Raw genomic sequence first — 6,420 nt, 5'->3', positions numbered from 1 at the left:
AAAGAATTTTAGGGTGATGATTTCTCTTCTGGTGAAATTTGGAAAGTATGTCAAAATGACATTTCCTAACAATTCTTGATCCAAACTGATTTTCTTTTCAACATAATCTATTGTGCATTTTAATTGTTCATTTGTTTGTTGCACTGTTTGTCATCAAAGAAGCATACGAAGGTGAACTTAGGCATCTAAAGGTAGACTTAATGGACCTTTTGGTTGAGACAGAACCTAACATTGCTATAGTTACTTTTCTATTTGTGGCACTTAAAGATGTCAAACTTTATATTAAGAGATGTCAAAGAATCATATTGCTATACACAGTACCAAATTACCAGCTTCTATACACCATTGTCAGTAATTAATGTACCATGACATGAAGTAAATATTGATTTTATCTTAGACTTGCATCTCAAAAGAAAATTTTCCTCTGTTATGGTGATCAAATTCTATACACCATTGTCAGTAACTAATGTTCCTTGCATCTCATATAGCTAATCCGAAGTTTGGAAGACATTTTTGGCACACATTATGAATAAGGCTTGGTACTTCAATTTAGTTCTTTTTATCTTCCATAGAACTTATCATTATCATACTCAACATATTGAACAGAGAAATTATCATTTAAATTTAAAAATCTTTTAAGAAGGTTGGGTAAAAATCTTCACCCATAGGATTTGAGTGTAGCTCATGCTGAATTTCTTTAACAAATAAAACAATTGGTCAAAGTCCCCTTCAAGTGCATATGGTGTTAGTGTCATGAGTTGGTGTATAACAAATTAAAGTAACACAGGAAAATATTGAAATAGACATTTAGATACCTACACTCGAATTTGTACCATATGAAGAACATCATCTTCTATATGCATGCAACTTTTACTCTAAGTTGATGATAGTTAGATCTTACATTGATCTTAGAGTATACATGGTGTCTTTGGGTTGGTCAAACAACTTCTGTATCCGTGGCAAGGGGTATTTATTCTTGATGCTCTCTAGGTTGTATGTACTTGCTTGACAATCTCATCGATCCATCTTTCTTCCTAACAAAGAAGATAAAAGCTTCCCAAAGGAAGACACTGGAACTGATAAATCCTCTATCTAACTGCTCCTGTTGCTCTGATTCTTCTAGTTTCTTTGTCGTCATGCAACACGAGGTCGTTGATATTAGAGCCATCGTCGAAAGTATCCCACTCACGAACTCCACTTGCCTCAAAAGTGGTAAGCTCAGGGTGTGTCTAGTAACGCATCTGGATTTTCTATACAAATGTTCGAGCAGAGTGAGGTACTATTAAACATTATCAAAGATAGCAGATACTTCCGACATCCATGAAATAGCAATTGCTTGGCTTATAATACTGAAACCAATTATTCCTTTGTCATTAGTTTCACAAATATCTAAGATGGTTGGTTTGGCAGTTTCAAGGTTACTACCCCTACTCGACAGTTGACTAAAACACAATCGATGACCAAATAGTCCATGCTAATAAGGATATCAAATTCTATCATTTCAAGTACTTGTATATCTATAGTGACGGTATGACTACCAAGGTCCAAGGGTAACCCTTAATTTTTTGGCTAGACGTCAGTACCTACTATATGATTATCACTACAACTCTCGTAATCTTACCATAAATGTTCTCCTACTAGGGTTGATAAAATGGTCAAACATTCTGATCTAAATATAGACTTCGAGACCTTACATGAATGGGTATGTACACCAAGGTCTTGAGCTACTTGGTGGGGGCGGTGTTAGACGAGTTGACTAACCATCACCTTGAAATCCTTTACACTATTATCATACAACTTAGAATTCATAAACTCCTGAAGATGAACTATAAACATAGAGAAACTCTCTGAAAAAGCTTTTCAGAATCATCCCCTAGATGACGTTTTGCTCCTTGAAGGTTATCTTCTACTATCTCCCGCCACGCGGTGGCCTGGTCTCGTACGTAATAAACCACTAGTTTCACCATCTCTATATTATTATGGGTCATATACTCAAATGTAGCTTTGAGGTTATCTAAACATGTATGACGGGTTCATGGTCAAAATCCCCATGGAACAGGATACATCAATCCTCAACTACCTGAGACAATATAAGTATACACTCCTTGTCCATTACCCAAATGATAATGGCAAAAATGGTATGGCTGTTGGTATTTCTTGAGACTGTGCTCCTTGATCTCCAATAGATTGTTGAAAGGTCCGACCCTTGCCTTCCAACTTGGTCTTAGTTTGTGTCACAAAAGAATTTACATCCTCAGCATCATGTTGGGGTCCTAAATGTCAACTAGTCGCATCCATGGTCATCCCCGACCATGATTGTGAATGGCGTTGAGTCACTAAGTGTTGTCATGCTAAACCAATTCAGTGAGTATCTAATAGATAGGAATAAAAATAGTTGCACAATCCCACCAAAGGGAGATAGTCTAACTAACCATACCTCAATTTATATGGCATTCAACTTTTCTAACAATAACCTACACCAAGTAGTGAACACACAAGGTAAGATAATCATCATAGTTATACCTTACTTCATATAGCTCAGAGATGTCCTTTGGCTTGCCTTGTCCCAAACATGAAAAAAAATTGTAAATCAAAATGAGATCAAAATCCCCAAAACCCAAAACCTAGCATTTAAACTCGAACCCAAAATTATCATGCACCGAGGGTATACTTGTCCGCCAAACCGGACAGTACCCCCTAGTGACAATTCATAAAATAATCAATATCACATCCAATTCAAGCCAACATAAAATACTGATATAATATAATAACACCAAGTCACAAATGGCAATGCGTGTATGTATGCATGTACATATGAAACACTCAAAAATATAAAATAGAAAGAACTATAACTATAAGCAACAGAAACAATAAAACGAAGCAACTCAACATAAATCCAACTCGAGTGGGGCTGGTAGCCGGACCTCTGAGCGACACACATCCTCTATCTGCTAACCTAAAAGTCAAAGGAGAAGCAAAGGATAGTGAGTGAAGGATTAAAAAGAATTTAGATATCTCCACAATGGTATGATATTGTCCACTTTGGGCCTAAGCCCTCATAGTTTTGCTCTTGAGCTCTACCCAAAAGGCCTCATGCCAATGAAGATATCTTTTTCTTATAAACTCATTGTTATGCTTTCGCAAGTACACGGATTCGTCGTCAGTAATAAAAATATCGATCCCATAGGGACTGGCTATAAGCACTAGCAATCATTCACTTATGGTTGGCTAGACTACCAATGGTCTTGAACAGGCTGAGGAAAAAGAAAGGTCGAGGGAGAGAGTCAAGAGTCGCAAGGTCGAAATATTCACTTGGTGATGAGGAGTTCTAGGGGGTCAGTTTCGTCATGGTAGTATTGATGTGTCTCGGTTTATCTTACTCTCGATGTCCTTATTCATGCTATTGTCGAAAGCTAAGCGGGTATTCTTAAGCGCCAGAATAGGGTAATGCCCAAAGAAGTCCTGTCACGGTTTACCCCTGTCACTAGGGCACCTCGGCAAATCTTGAGGACATGACTCTAACTAGTAAATCAAGAATAGTGAGTAAAGCTAAGCCTGGTCTCTCACTCCCTTGGGGAGAATCTTCCTTCCTCTCAAGGAGCTATCCTAGATGTCCATGAACGGGTTGCTCCTGTCACTAGGGCCCCTCGGGTATACGATCTAGAGGTAATCCTCTACGAGGCTGACAAGTTCTTCACAATCAAAAGTAAGCAATTAACAATTGAAACAAAGTATGAAAGTTCATCCAACAAGTATAAACACAATACGAGTTTTATATCAATTCGTACCACGACTACTCCCTAATCCCAGAACAAGGGATCTACTCCATGAATGCTAGAGAGATATCCGAAAATATAGTATAGACAAACATATAATTCTCTGCAAGTAAGAAGGAATATGCTTATCAGATGTCGAAGAGTGGCCTTCGGATCCAACTCTCTGCTTCTGGAGTCGATGTGGTGGTGGAAGTTCGCTAAACGGTGGTCCAAGGCGGCGTAGAATTGCTCCAAAATATTTTTCTCCCTGACGGCTCGCCTCCCCCTTAGTAAAAAAGGTTAAAACCCTTATATAGCCTTAGGGTTTGGCCACGGTGGCACAGCCGTGTAAGGGTGGCATGACCGTGCCCTTCTCCGGTTCTGTGCGTGGTTGCACGGTCGTGCAGGGTCGCACGACCGTGTAGCTCCTGGGCTCTGTCTCCTGGGGCACGACCGTGCAGGGGTGCACGACCGTGCAAGTCTTCTTCTCTGCCTAGGGTGGCACGGTCGTGTAGGGTTGCACGGTCGTGTGCTGACTGGCTATTGTTTTGGTCGCACGACCGTGCAGGGTTGCACGGTCGTGTACTCTTCCTCTCCTGTTTGGCCACACGGTTGTGCAGGGTTGCACGGTTGTGTCGTCTGGTTGGTTCCAGTGCATCAATGTTCTCTGTTCAAGCTCCGAAAATCTTCCCTGTCAACATAAAACCAAACAAAGAGAAGATATCTGAACAAAACAATAGATATGATGAATACAAGATAAAAGATGCGATCATGTGAAGAATTTATGTGCATAAGTCAAGTGAATGTGTGCTAAAACATGCGTAAAAGATCATAATATTTACGCACATCACACCCCCAGACTTGAATCTTTGCTTGTCCTCAAGCAAAATGCTACAAACTATGCTCATGAAATCCTACAGTGTTTCATAATCCTTAGTGTACTCGCCTAAATCTATCAACTAGTTTCACTGATAAACATGACTATGGAGTAACCTAAGTATGGCTAAACATAAGTCCTCTATGCTCGGTGCAGTAGGTAGCTCAATCTCTTCAAGTTTCCATTTTCTGTTCTAGTTAAGTCGTCATACAATTGAGTTCATAATGTTCCCGGTGATAGACACTTACTTGCCACACACTTGGCTCATTTTCCTTAAATTACACAAGGTCTCAAAGGATACTTCTTGGAATCAAGAGAAACATAACATTCATTTCCCCAGTAACCTAACTCGGTCTCAAAGGGGTGAATTGTTAGTTTCCACTCACGACAACTGTTTTTTATCCCTTATTATTTTTTTTATTTTTTTCCCTTTTTTTCTTTTTTTATATATATAGTGCTATAGAGGTGTAGCACTTATTACACATGCGATGCATATGTTGGGATTTAGATTTTTCTGAATGAGCTTCCATGATCCGAGATTATCCAGTAACCAAAATGTAAGTAAGGAATCACCATGGGAACACAAGTACCAAACAATTTGGATGAATCATAACTATTTCAAAAGTATGTCTACCATTCAAGCTTAAGTACTTAAGTGTAGTGAAAATAAGTCCTTAAGGTTAGGCCAAAAACTTATACTGAACTTCGTACAATACTTAGCTTATTTCATGCTACTAAAGATAGAGAAAGGAGATACACTAAACATATTAACACAATCTGGACCACTCATGAACTAAGAAGATGCAAGACATTTTGCTATTGGACAAGTGGCCGAAAAAGTAGACGGTTGATGTTCTCAAATATGCCACATATAAGAAAATACAAATAATGTGCAAACAGAATAAAATGCAAATAGATAAAACTAGCTAGACAAATAAAAGAAAGCAAATAAAATATGCAAAACCAAAAGAAAGACTCTCAACCAAACTCAGGTTGTGCAGCAACACCCCCCTCCCCCCGCCCCCTGACTTAGACTTTTCATTGCCTCGATGAAATCAAAATGGTGACGAGAGTGGGGGATAAGGAGGTCCTTGATGTGGCCCCGATGGAAATATAGGAAAACCAGGGAGATGGCCTATGTGCTGATGATATTGATACAAAGTGTCTACTTGTTGTCGAGTGATATCCATATCATCTATAAAGTTCCTCATTCTCTCCTGGTCCACCTCATAATCTTGTACGAACCCGTCACCTGACTATGAAAGTCTCTAGTGAACTGAAAATGATCTCGCACCTTCCTAAATTGGTCGTCAAAAAGCTTGAAGCGACCCTCCAACAACTGTTGTTGGGCATTGTGCTTCTCGTGAAGGGATTCTAAAGAGGTACGGAAGTCAGAAAAATCAAAACTAGAGGGTCCCATGCTATAGGCAAAAGAGTGCCTAGGAGGTTCCGGATGTCTGGAAGGCTGTGGGAAACCTGATGACGGGGGTTCCTGGTGGTACTCGGGCTCTTCTACTATGGAAGGTATATTCTCGGGGGCTAGATCAGTGATTACCCAATTTGCAGGATTGCGAACTGAAGTATGCTCGGGATAAGGAAGGGGTAGAGGGAAACCAAAGGCCCTAGGAAAGGCAAACCCGTTCTCATCCCGACAAATCATCTTCATTGCAAGACAAGAATCGATGTCGATCTTGTCATTGCCATGAATAACCTCTAATTCATCAAGCTCACAACCTAAATTATGTGCTATTGGAGTAATCAATCCACCAAACACAATTGTCCCTGAAG

This window comes from Zingiber officinale, chromosome 9A, assembly GCF_018446385.1.
Source record: "Zingiber officinale cultivar Zhangliang chromosome 9A, Zo_v1.1, whole genome shotgun sequence".
Classification (NCBI taxonomy): Eukaryota; Viridiplantae; Streptophyta; class Magnoliopsida; order Zingiberales; family Zingiberaceae; genus Zingiber; species Zingiber officinale.
The sequence above is the reverse complement of the archived record's forward strand: the minus strand, read 5'-3'. Positions refer to the sequence as shown.